General features: G+C 39.4%; 1 long non-coding RNA gene across 1 annotated transcript in view; it reads right to left on the bottom strand.

Annotated features, from left to right (window-relative positions):
* Nucleotides 1-384: 384 nt before the first annotated feature.
* LOC116467547 (uncharacterized) overlaps nt 385-14,089 on the bottom strand; it is a 38,820-nt gene continuing 25,115 nt past the window's right edge. Inside the window, exon 3 of the long non-coding RNA XR_004247810.2 lies at nt 385-1,130. This is a non-coding gene — a long non-coding RNA (uncharacterized LOC116467547). The remainder of the gene's footprint in view (nt 1,131-14,089) is intronic.

Below are 14,089 nucleotides of genomic sequence, written 5' to 3'. Positions count from 1 at the left end.
CCATTTCCCAACAAAAAAGCACCCAACACAAAATATTATTTCATTATCTTTTCCAGCTTTTTTGAGGTATAATTCACAAATAAAATTTGCATATATTTAAGATGTACATGTTTTGATATACATTGTGAAAGGATTACCAGCTTCGAACTAATTAACATATTCATCACCTCACATACTTAATATTTGTTGTATATTATGACAATACCTAAGATCAATATCTTAGCAAATTTCAAGTATTCAATATAGTATTGTTAACAATAGTCACCACGCTGCACATTAGATCTCTAGAACTCATTCAAAAAATATTATCTATACAAAAATATTATAACAGCTACAAATGCACTATAAAAGGCATGGGTGAGAGTCTATTGTTTGTTTGTTTGTTTTTAATTTTCCCTCCATTGTAAGGAGATGGGGAGAGAAAACTGGTTCATTGCACTTTTTGGCAACTGAACTCTATTCTCTGATTGGCATGTCTCTGCTTCTCTCCTCCCCAGGCAGAGACCACTCAGCTCTGCCTGAGGCTCATGCCTCTGGCTAAGCTTCCTGGCTTCTGCCTGTCACTCTCAGCCTGAGCATCTCCTCCAGCCCCTTGGCTTCACCACTTCCCCTCAAGGGACCTTGTCCACTATGACTCCCTCGACCTCTAGATAAAACGGTTCAGTTCCACATGCACCAGGGCACTAGATATCCTTTGCATGTCTTTATCTTTCAATTTAGCTGATGGCGCTTGGCTCACATTTAATGGAAACTTTCCTTCTGCCAGAGGGGATTGCTTTATCTATCTTTTTTATACAAAAGTTCAGCCGTTGAATCGGCTTGGTAGGTGAGTTGTGGGGCCCAGCAAGAGTGTCAGGAAGCCATTTTTTCCTTCCCAGTTCATCAGAAGTGTTCCTTGCACCCCCATACAGAATTGCCCCACAGCACACTGGCAGCTCAACATTTGAAGGTGTTTTCTAGGAATGCAGCAAGATGCCCTAAAATGTCCTCGTATGAGGCCAAAACATCCAACCTGAATAAAAACTCATAAATTTACCTGGAACTATGTTGCTGTTTCTGGTCCAGTCTCCATGGGAAGACATCCAATACTTATAACCAACAAATTTATGTAATCTTTTGAGTTTCCAAGTCTAAGAAAAAAAGTGGCACAAAGCCAGGTTCAGGTGAAGTCTAACAATGGGGATCAGCCATAAGTTGAATGTTAAGCTGGGGAAAATAACAAGTGCTCATCAATTATTTTCTAAAGTTACTCTGGACAAGACCCAATAGAATACTGTTACTCCAGTCCCTGCAATGCCTTTTATGCCAGCCAAGTGCAAACCTGAACAAACAACCCTTTTCTTGGCAAGGCAGGCAGGTCTTTAAAGGAATCCGACTGCCGCTGACTGCGCCCCAGTCTGCTTTTATCAGAAAAGCAAAGGAGCTGGATGGGCAGCCTCATTCCCAACAGGCTCTTTCCACTGTCTGCTGCAGAGAGCAATGCTCCCCTGGGGTTAATACACTGCATAAGAGACAGAGTGAAAACTGACCAGTGACCACCAAGGGGGATGCTGGGGCCTCCATCAGCCACACCATCTGAGGAGCCCCACATCACATCAGAGAGACTGAGAGGCAGAGCCTGGCCAACCCCTTCAATCGTGTTCCCGGTGCCTGGGAGTCCATTGAGAAGCATCAAGCTGGCCTGAGCTTCTTTTAATCTCAAGAACAAAGACCAGTGTGAGTGGAGATCAGGAAAAGAGTGAAAGGAGAAAGGGACAAATTAGGACAAAATGCCTGGGTGATAAAGGGAACAGAAGCAAAATGCACCCAACTGCTCGAAGTCAAGGGCTCCCGAAGAGAAGGCAGGTTATCCTTCCCTTTGCAAGGTCACTAGTCACAAGCGTGCAACCACAGGGTAGCCTCCACAGCCCTGAGATCTCCTTTTCCCTCGCAGTTAGGTGAGCATAGGATGTGGCAGCTGACTCAAGCAGAAGCAAGGAGTCTCTGCCAGGGGTTTGGGATTTGAAAGCAAAACAGAGAAATCTACACTCCCTTTGGACACCAGGACCTATGGCATGTGGTATAATGAGAGATAAAGGCCGCAGTTCTACACACTCTGAGTACAGGACCTGTTGGGTTAGAGTGGCAGGGCACCTCCCACCCACCCATCAGGAAAGCAGAGACAGCCGCCTTGCAGATAAAAATGAGGTAGGTGAACCCGGGCACGGTGGCGCAGCCGGGTGCAGTGGCTCATGCCTGTAATCCCAGCACTTTAGGAGGCTGAGGAGGGCGGATCACAAGGTCAGGAGATTGAGACTATCCTGGCTAACATGGTGAAACCCCATCTCTACTAAAAATACAAAAATTATTCGGGCATGGTGGTGGGTGCCTGTAATCCCAGCCACTTGGGAGGCTGAGGCAGGAGAATCGCTTGAACCTGGGAGGCGGAGTTTGCAGTGAGCCGAGATCAGGCCACTGCACTCCAGCCTGGTGATAGAGCGAGGGTCCATCTCAAAACAACAAAAAAGGGGCAGGTGCACAGGGCTCAGGTGCCCAGACCAAATGTCTTCATGGGCAACCTTGCCAGAGAATAGTCCCACTCTCCTAGATTATTTAATTTTTCTTCTATTTCATAACCAAGTGGAAGTCTGCCCCATCATTGAACTTTAAGCAGAAACTACCATTCATTTATTCATTCATCCAACAATATTTACCCAATAAAACACTGTTCCAGCTCTTAGACAAAACTGAACAACAACAAAAATCTAGCCTTCTAGAATCTAACATTCTAGTGGGAACTGATTAGGAATAATCAAGACAATATAGAAAGTAACTTACATAGCTTGCTACAATGATAGAAAAAAACCAGGCTTCTCTGCCTATGGAATAGCCCAGTTCTATCTATAGAGCAGCAGAAAAAAAAATTACTCAGGATAAAAGGAATCCTAGAGAGAGAGTGTTGCAATTTTAAATGAGTAGTCAAAGTAGGCCTTTCTCAAATGAGGAAAGATTTTAAGGAAGTAAGGGAAGAGCTATGTGGATATGTAGAGAAAAGGATTACCATCAGCTAAAACAGCCAGTGCAAAGGCCCTGAGGCAGAAATGTGCACAACCTGTTTGAGAAACAGCGAGGAGGCCAGTTTGGCTGAGGCAGTGTGAGGGAGAGGGAGGGTGATGGATGGAAGTTGTGATCAGAGATGAACGGGGCACTCATTGTTTCTAAAGGAGTAACGCAGGTACGCCAGCGCAATATGCATCATGCATTTTTGCAGTTTCTGACTATATGTGTTCTCCGTGAAAGTCAGTTCACCATGTCCAACCACAGAAATGAAAGACCCCATGTCTTCCTGTCTACCCCATCATACCTAGAGGACAAGACACCTTCCCTGACTCAGTCCCAAGGCATTAAAATAAGTAGTACAAAAATGAATAGCAGAATGGATTTCTTTCATTGCAGGGATACCAACAATTGGTGTCCTGCAGTCCAGCAGGGTGGCGGGGGGAAGCCTTTCCAGGCTCTTTCTTGGAAAATACCGATTTTGCTCCCTGGCTTCCAAAACCATGGTCAGGTATTGTTGGCAACTATCATAATAATTTATTCAGGCAAAAACCATTTATGAATCTTTAAACTATTGGGTAAAGGTTGAAGAAGAATAAGATATTTCCAATGTCTCTAAATAGCTCCCAATAAATTATTTACTAATCACAAAAAGGGAACTAGTAACTTTACAGTGGCGAAACCTGGCAAAAATCCACAGTAAGCAGGTGATCAAAGTTAACATCGTAGATAATGGGACACTAGTCTGTCCCCCTTATTAGATTGAAATTGTTGAGAATAAAGTCAAAGTCTTTTTCCAGATTCTTTAGTGCCACTTGTCGTAGCAAAGGTTGAAGAAACCTGGCATCTATTGGATGCCAGATATGTATTCATAGTTCTCTGCCACGTGGTCATTTTTTCCACTTTACACAGGAAGAAAACAATGGTCAAAGAGAGAAAGAAACCTTTCCGTGGTTATACATCAATAATTTACAGGGTCTAAATTTGAACCTAGAGTTTCCTGACTCCAAAGTCCAAGTTCTTTTCCCTTTCTTACGCAGCTTTCGTCTGAAATCTAATCATGCAACACTGGAATTGATTAATCACGTGACAGAGATTTCTTTTTCACAAAATTAAAGAACAGAAAATTTTGCATAGGCAGGAATCACAAACTTGACTGCTAATCAATGTTCCCTTAATACACAAAATAAGCCAATTCAGGGAGCTGCAAGAAAATGGTGCGTGATCAGGGCTAGGCAGACTTGAAGAACGAATGACACATCTAAATAGGGCAGCTGCCTTCAGGTCCAATCCATTGTTGGCATTAGCAGTGAGAACCCAAGATTGCCAGATCATCTGATGTTTCCTAAGAAGAAGGAAATCTGAATGTGTGTGAATTTTTAAACATTGGCAGCTAATTTTTAAAAAGTGAAACACTCAGCTGGCTTAACTAAACACATCTATATGCCTGAAGTCACTATGTTTGGCCCGAAGTCACCAGTTTATGATCTCCAGCACAGACTACTGTTCCTACTAGCCTTCACATTGCCCGCGCTGGTCCTGTCTTCTCAAATGGTATTGGTGTGAGTGATTCGCTGTAAGTACCCACCCAGGATTGCTGCCATCTTTAGAAACTCAGCAGACTAAGTTGAGCTGAAATGAAGTTAAAGTGTAACAAGTTATTGTTGGTAGTTCACAACTGATTATCTGAGAATGAGAAGGAGGAATGAATTTGGAATTGAACTCCTTAGTCTTAATTCTCAGTCCTACTGATTGCCACTGCCTACTAGGAGTCATGTGATTTTGATGTAGCCACTCCTCATGTGGGCCCTTGAAGTGACAATGCTGCTGAGAAATAACAATATATGCCTCAGAAATATGCATTCCAGGTATTGTAATGCAGTGAGCATATTTTAAAGTGGCAAGTAAAGTAAAAATGACTACAATTTTCTAAAACTTATTTGCACTGAGAAGAAAAAACATGATGCTTTCTTCACTCATTTATTAAGTAAATACAGCATGGACTCTTTCACCAGGCTGCAAGGTTCATGCCCAGGTGCTGTCACTTAGCATCTATGACCTTCGGCAAGTTATTGAACCTGCACCTCACTTCCCTCCTCTCTAATATGTGAATAGTAATAGTGTCTACCTGTTTAGTCAGGGGGCTCCTCAGAGACGTTATTAATAGCATATATAGAGAGAGATATAAGAAGATCTTTATTAGGAGAATTGGCTCACTAGACTATGGAGACTAAGTCCCCTGATACACCATCTGCAAGCTGGAGAACCAGGGAAAATGGTGTGGCTCAGTGCAAGTCTGAGGGCCTCAGAACCAAGGAAGCATATGGTGTAACTCTCAGTCCAAGAGCCCGGGGGGCCACTGATGCAGATCCCAAAGTCTGAAGGCAGAGAGCCTGGGGTTCTTACATCGAAGGACAGGAGAAGAAGGGTTTCCCGTCTCTGGAAGTGAAAGAAAGAATTCACCCTTCTCCCACTCTTTTGTGCCATTGGGTCTCCAGCCTTTTAGTCCAATATATTTCGATTGGATGGTGTCTGCCCACACTGAGGGCTGGGCTTCTCACCCACCCACCAACTCAAATGCCAGTACCCTCCAGAAACACCTTCACAGACACATCTGGAGCAACCCAATTATTCTAACCAATTGACAAACCACCTGGGTTTCTCTTTCAGCAGAAGAGGGACAGGCTCAGTGCTTACTATAGCACTGAGAATAATTAAAATATACATATTAATAATTAATATTTTACCAGCTATCTGGGTATCCCTTAATCCAACCAAGTTGACAATCAAAATCAATCATCACACTACTTGAGAGTGTTGGAAGTTTTAGGCGAAGAGTTAATGGCACAAAAAAATTATGTTTTATGTGTTATCTATTAACTTTATAAGAAAATAAATTATTTAAAATAATGTAAGAAAATAACTACAATTATGGCCATAAAATTAACAAGTCTTAATTTGATAGGGCAGCAATCAGCTTTCTACAAGTTTCTCTTAAATATAATAATTTGTTAAGAATCTCCTCAGCAGCAATTGATTGATGATAGCTACCAAAGTCATTATGATTCTGCATACTTTTAAAGCAGCTATTTTTTACAGATACTCAGAATGAAATAATAAAAAATAGAAGGTGATGGAAATAGTTATAGATACTTAAATTGAGCATTTTTCTGAGCATAAAAAGTTGATGTACTCATGACTGTACAAAGGTGACATAAAATATCAGTTCAGGAAAAGGATGATAAAAACTTTTTTTAAAGCATTTTGTCATACACCTTACAGAACTGCTAAATTGCCTTTCCATTCCCAATAACATGAGTCAAAGGCCTCAAAGCCGGTATAAAAAATGTGAAACAATCCATTGCAGGAGCAGCCCCTGATAGGAGAAAACAGGATTTCCAAATCAATTTGTCATGATCCAATATGGATTAAGCAGTTTATTTGTTTTGACATTTCTCATTTGCTAAGTGCCAGCATGCCAAAGTAATCTTTCTGTGATACAGACACCAACCAGAACATTTATTATTATTTGTTTAGGGGATTTATAGCCCCTTTCCCTCCAGAGAAGTCATTTGAAAGCAGAAATATTTGGAAATTGGAACTGCATGTGGTTTCACCTGATAATAGTTTAATCTCATCATCTCCCCACTGCAATGGAAAACTATGCTCTACAACCTTGGAAAAGGGGTGAAAGACTTTCCAGATTTATGTAGCAAACACAACCACTCCATCTTAGACTTGAATATCTACCCCTCACAGAAAGTAACAGTAACGTGTATTCTGGAATCTTTTTAGTCTGATATATTTCAATTGCTTTTCCTTTGTGTTACTGCGAAAGTAGGGTTGGGTGGAGACTTACAAACTCTTAATAGAGACTATTAAATAGAGAGTATTAAAAACACAAGAGATAAGATAAGGTAGTGGGATGATTCTTGATTTGGAGTCAGACCAACTTGAGTTTGAATCCTAGTACTTCATTTATTAACTATTAGTTTACATTAAACAAGTTACATAACCTCTCCAAGCTTCAGTTTTCTCAACTGTAAAACAGTGCTAATATTCTCTTCATTGGATTATGGTGATGCTTAAATCAGATAATAGGAATAAATTGACTAGTGTAGGGCTTGGCCCACAGTACCCCATTAAATGTGTGCCATTCCCTCCAGCACTCCATACCTTCCCTAGACTCTCACTTTGTGTTTCACAGGAGAGGCAGAGGGTGGATACAAAAGGAAGTAAACAGACATGTTTCTCCAGCAGACTTTACATCACTTAGAGCAACCCATGGAGGCTTCATTCTCCAAAACATCTTCAGCCCACGTCAGGGCAGGACTGCGAATAAACAGAACTAACTCCAGTTCTGTGTGCTAAAGCTTAGCGGAAGGTGTAATTCGTAAAAGAATGTAAGAAAGAGAACAGGGAGGAATCAGAGCAAAATGAGCAGAGTGGTAAAAGGATTTTACCTTGACATGGTGACGACAGAACTCTTAACCAGAGAGCTAGGAATGTCATCAGAGAACAGCCATTTCCAGCATCCCACACCCTACTCTACTGGAATGACACCTCTTGGTTTAAGCAACAGTTTACACAAACTATTGCCATTTTTACTTTCATGTATTTATATCTCTTTGGAACATTATGTATATCAAATATGTGTTGAGTGCATTGTCTTAGGTGCATGTTAGAATTATTATTTATAGAGTGTGACACTGAAAAGGAGGGACTAACAAGACCCAGCTAAAATCTGTGTTTCCGGTTCCAGAAAGTAAACTAAGTGAATTAAGTCCATGTCCACATAAAAGCTATTCTCTGCTTGGCAAACAGAGGGTGAAATATAACCTAGAACTCTCCCAAATCCAAAGCATTGGCACTGTCTAACAAATCTGAGTGATGAGAGCAACATTGTTAGGGAGGGCCTGAGTGCCTAACACTGAGCTGACCATTTTCTATGCACAACCTTAATTAGTTCTCACGGCAACACTGTGAGGCAATTGCTGTCACTATACCTCTTGAGATCAGGAAACGAACCCTTGTAGGTTATTGGCCCATGCCAACACTAAAAACAGGAGCCTAGAAGCCAAAGATTTTCTAGTTCTTAAACCTATACTCTTAATTTTAAGTGAACTCCCTTCATATCAACCTGTATCCTGCTGAATAGACATATAGTGGGTCTCACCTATTCTCACAGCAAGACCCATGCTTGGAAGATTCAGGCTTGGAACATAAATGGGTAGGGAACATAAGAGATGGGCTTGGAACATAAGAGATGAGATCAAGTCTGAAATAAGTATCAAAAAGAATTCTAAGACAAGTTATTGGCCAAAAAATTCCTGTAACATAAGTTTACTGGACTCATAAACGAAAGCGAAAACCAAAAGAAGGGAACCTGAGGGCAGCTACAAAATAGGGGCTAATAACAAAGGTTTCAGAAAAAAGGATTACAGTCACGAACCAAAACAGGACACCTAAAAGAGTGATGCAGGCAGGAGGATGAACAGAAGACAAATTCGAAAGTTGGAAGAAGTTTCAAGCTAGACCACATCTGCAGTGCAGGCTCTGTTTAAAGTGAAGCATGTGGTGGTTGACAATTGAATTTCACAATCCCAAATATCCCCTGGTTCTTTCAGGGCACATAACTCAATAGCCAGGAGAAATTATTCCTGCCATTGGGGGGAAAATCTGTGCCCTGCTATTGTTCCCGCCCAGGAAATTCAGATCCTCCATGTTCTCTGATTCTGCGCACAGTGAAGTCCGGGCTCAACACTCCTAGCTGAAAAAGAGATTGGAAAAGTGTGTTTCTGGTATTTTTGCTTCTAGGCTAGGAATTTGGCTCTCCTCCACGAAACCTCATCATGGTGGGGGAGTCGGCTATGCACAGTCAGGGAAATAAAATGCTGGACACTTAAAAGGAATAATAAAGGTCCATTGCTGAATTATTTCCATTTCTTCCGTTAACTATGACCTCAAAACACTACACAGACAGTCCTATAAAGCCCTCCTTACCCCATCTCAAAACTTCAGAAAATTGCAAGATTTCAGGCTACAAGCTTAAGTAGAAAGCATAAATTGCTTCCCAAGCCTATCTTGCCCCTAAGCTTGTCTTTGTTGGATCTGATGAAATCTCAATTCCAAGACCTACCAGCTTCCTTCCCAGAGTGGTTGGAAATGTCTCAAACCATAAAGTTGTTTTGGAATTAAACATTCCTAAAGAAATCGCTGAACTAAATATATTTCAAGGTCATACCACCTTCAAACCTGTGCCCCTGAATCACCCACTGGGCCACGTTGCTAACCTCAGTTACTTAAACTGATGAGGATCAAGGACACTGCCCCACAGGACTACTGGAATCTTCTTGGATGTTCTCAATCCTAGGGAGCTCAGTGTAGGTCATTTGTACCTAGCTAGCCTCATTCAAGAGCATCTTTTAAATATAGGCATAGTTACATTTTAGCACTATGAAAAACTGTGGTTTAAAAAACTGTGCTGTGATTTAAAAAGTAAATCTTAATTAAGACTGCCTAGTGTTAAACTCTAGACCACCACTTACTAGAGGTATGAGCTTAGGCAAATTATTTTACCTCTCTGAACCTTAGTTTTCTTATCTGTAAATTAGGAACGTTAAAAGTCTCTGTCTTGTAAAGTTTTTGAGAGGATTAAAACAGTAATACATAATGATATACACAGAAGCATCTAGAATGGTTTCTGACGTTTAATTCCTTGGCAATCCTATTAGCAACCTTTTTATGACAAAATTGAGGCTTAAGATTACATAACCTGTCCAAGATTATACAGCTATTATGCGAAGAAGCGATTTCTCTAAATTCATTCCAAAGAGTTGGCTGAGGACTCTGATGAGTTATGAAAAAGAAAATGAAAACGAAGAGCAGAGTATATAATAGACAAGGGATCAAGAGATCTAAGCCCCAGTTTTCATGTTTCTAAAATGGCTGGGTTGGGTTTGATTTCCAGGTTAAGATGGCATTTGTGTAGCAATTTCTGATTTTCATCAAATTTCCCCACTAAAATAGCAAAGAAGACATAAAAAATTAATTATGTGATATTCCAGGAAATTAAGGATAATAGCAAACAATTGATAGAGTGTGGGAGGGATTTCCAGTACATAGAGAATAGACGGAGATAGACTTACCAACAAAATTGCTGCCCTGCATTTATGTTGCTCTCTGAGATAGAACAGTACATCCTGCTCAGATGATGCCTTCTACCCACTGCCTCCCACCAGCTGGGAGTTAGAGGACCTGCATTTCTTTTTCTTTTTTTTTCTTTTTTTTTGTGATGGAGTCTTGCTCTGTTGCCCAGGCTGGAGTGCAATGGCACGATCTTGGCTCACTGCAACCTCTGCCTCCTGGGTTCAAGTGACTCTCCTGCCTCAGCCTCCCGAGTAGCTGGGATTACAGGTGGCCTCCAACATGCCCAGCTGATTTTTGTATTTTTAGTAGAGTCGGGGTTTCACCAGGTTGGCCAGGCTGGTCTCGAACTCCTGACCTCAGGTGATCCACCCACCTCGGCCTCCCAAAGTGCTGGGATTACAGGCGTGAGCCATCACGCCTGGCCAAGACCTGCAATTTTTTTAAGTGCATCCATTCCCAGCCACCTTGCCTCACCTTACCATTCAGGTACTATTGTAGAGTTGTAAAAGTTAGCTCCTCCATGTGGCCACCACCACCACGCTATTCACCATCTGCATAGCCCTTTAACAGGCATTCTGAAATATCTAGAATTTCTAAAGCTTAATGACCAAGAAAACAGTATAATTCGTGGAAATAAGTGCAGGACAACCAAGTGAGAACAAGCAAAGGCTTCAGAACTTGCTATACCAAGGGAGGCAGCAAACATCACTTGCGTTTTGGCAGTGACTCAAAGGCAGGCAGAAGACAGAGAAAGCTTGAGAGTAGGAAAAAGTAGGAGCTCAGATGTGCCCTGATTGGAGGCTACTGGCCCAAGGAAGATGGAGAGGGGTGATCTAGAAGCAGGGCATCTTCCATGATTGCTTTGGGGCACATGTGGTCTTCTCTAGGTGGTCATAAGGTAGAAGCAGGGACAAAAATTAGAGAAATTGTCAGTTATTAATCAAGTCCTGGCCATTTGGAGCTGATGATTACTTACAGGGGATTTTGTTTGGTTTCCTGAACTGGTTCCTGGAGGTAGTGATCTGACTTCCTTCAAGTCTGACTTATAGATAATAGGCTGGCATCCTGAGCTGGTTACTGTAGACAGTGGGTTGGCTTTCTGGGATTGTTGCTCTAGATCTGTTTTTACGTATAGTCTGGTGATTGCCCATTTCTCTATTCAGTCTCTCAATTAATTACATTTTGGGATATGCATATGAAGGCGCAAACAAAGAAAAACGTGTTACCAGAATATGCCAGAAATACTCATTTTTAAATATAAATACTTAGGATTAAAAAAGAATCATGGACACCCACAAGTGATGTGGGGATAGAACTTACCAGTCTCAGAGTCAGAGGCAAAGTTCTTAAGCCACAGGATAAGAGAAGAGTTTATCTAAGTCTGGAAGAACTTTACTGGATAAATCCTGCTTTCAAGATGCACATTCTGTTTTTGTCCTGACACAGGTTTTCAGTAAGCACCTAAGTGGAAAGTAAGAGCAGCCAAAGGAAGACTTTGTATTCTATCTGCTGGCAAATGCTAAAAAAAAGACCAATGCTTCTGAGTTAAAGGAGAAGAAACAATAATTCCTAAATTTCCTTATGAATGTTTATGCGACATCATAAAAAAGTAGAGTATCAACTATCCTAAAGATTTTAAGGACCCTATCTCTGAAAATTACTTGCTACATGTAAAATAAGAATTTGTAGATAAATATTTGCCTTTTTCTCGAAGATATACAAGAAATCATAGATGCCATTTTTTTTAAAAAGTATGCTGCCCTAAAAAGAGATCAATATAAGACAAAAAGATGAAAGACTGAGATTTAATCTGAAATTGGAAAACTTTGTGACCTTCTCTTAAACTGCAAAAGTAGAATTAAAATCCCAAGGTAGCATCATTAAAAGAATCTACATCTGTTTAGGTCCTACTCAAGGAAAAATTAAAGAAGTTATCTCAAAATGCAAAGGAAAAATAAAAATACTAGGAGTAAATGATAAAATGAAAAGCAAAGTAACAGGGAGCAAAAGAAACTAAAATATAGGTATACTTAAATGAAATGAAAAAATTAATTGCATCCTTAGATAAAAAGGGTTTCAAAAATAGAATATAAAACTTGAAAATAGGACAAATTTTAAAAATCAAGAAAAACAACTCTGGTTTTCAACAATAGAAGAAACATCACATTGACCTCATATTTCTCCATCATCAGAATAGATTTCAGAAGAAAATAGAGCAATGTCCACATAGGTGAATAAGAAATCAAAGACTTCCCTACATCAAACTAGTTGTTAATTCACAAATGGGAAGGAAAGGGTTTTTTTTTTCCAGATATGCAAGAAAACTGAAAAAATAATTTTCATGTATATTGCCCGAAAAAAGACTTCAGAATATACTCTAGATGACCAAAAATGTAATGAACATTAAAGAGCCAAAAATATGAACTACATAACCTAAAGAAAAAAGGCTGAGCACAGAATAAAATTAAAAAATACAGTAGTTACATATCTAAGTGATTTTTTGCAAATAAGATAAAATCACCATAATTTTTTTTTGAGACAGGGTCTCACTGTGTTGCCCAGGCTGCAGTGCAGTGGCACAATCACAGCTCACTGCAAATTCCACCTCCCAGACTGAAGCAATTCTCCTGCCTCAGCCTCCTGAGTAGCTGGGACCACAGGTGTGCACCACCATGCCTGGCTAATTTCAATTTAAAATGTTTAAATTATCCTTTAAATAATAGAGTAAAATTTTTTTTTCCAAAAAAGTCTGTAGTTTACTAACAATTTTATGTATCAATAAGATTCAGATTTATTTTTTAAATGATAAAAATGTAAAAGTTCACTAAAGTTTGCTAAAAATATGCTGAGATTAGTTTTACATAGGGCAGCGCCAGAAGTTATGATACTGTTGTTCATTGGTAATTAGAAAAATTTGGATTGCACTGTGTTTTTTAAAAACTTCAAAGGTAATTGCCAGCGGAGTTAAACACAGGATGCACACCTGTTTTCCAAATCACTACAGAACAAAAAAACAAGATTCAAGAATCTGCAAAGAATAAAAATAGCTAATATTTATTTAACTCTCATTTTATGCCAGGTACTATACATGTTTGCTCTCTTTTTTCATTTATTTCTTAAGACCATTTTATGAAGTAGATATTATTATTTGCCACATTGAAGATATAAAAAATCAGTAAATTATTCAAAGACAAATAGTTTGTAAATGTTAGAACTGCAATTTTAACTCAGAAGACTAGCCTTCAGAGCCAGTGTTGAGCAACCGAAACATGTTGCTTCACCTAAATGTTTATTGAGAGCATAGGGTATGCCAGAAACCCTGCTATTATTTCACTTAACCTTTCAACAACAAGACAAGATAAGCAGGACCATGAAAAGAAGGTGTAAAAAACAAGAAAAGTCATTATATGTATCAATTATACTAGTGACTTCAACGCCTGATGTTAAAGCACAAAGATTTGTGGATTTGACTTTTTATTTACTTATTTTTAATTTGGGGGATAACATTTCGGTTTGAGCCTGAAACTAAATAATACTAAATAAAGAAAGAAAAACAAATAAATAAAAAGATACATCAGATATGAAGCAAACAGCAACAAAAAAAGAGCCAAGGAGATAAGATTAATATCAAAGAAGTACTCAATATTAAATGTATTAAAACTAAAAAGGAGACTCATCACATTGTATTAATTATACAAATTATACAAACAATAAGACAAATAGGCAATACATTTATACTCCACATAAAATGATGTCATAGTTATCTAACATATTATATATAACCTACATAATTATACATTTTAAAATTATATATCTCTCTTATAAATGCAAAGAACAATGAACAAAAAGCAAAAATACAGTGGACCCCTTCAATACACCAGTACCAACATGTGATAGATCAGAT

Source organism: Hylobates moloch, unplaced genomic scaffold, assembly GCF_009828535.3.
Source record: "Hylobates moloch isolate HMO894 unplaced genomic scaffold, HMol_V3 SCAFFOLD_4, whole genome shotgun sequence".
Lineage (NCBI taxonomy): Eukaryota > Metazoa > Chordata > Mammalia > Primates > Hylobatidae > Hylobates > Hylobates moloch.
Note: the sequence above shows the minus strand (reverse complement) of the source record. Positions and strands in the feature narration are given on the sequence as shown.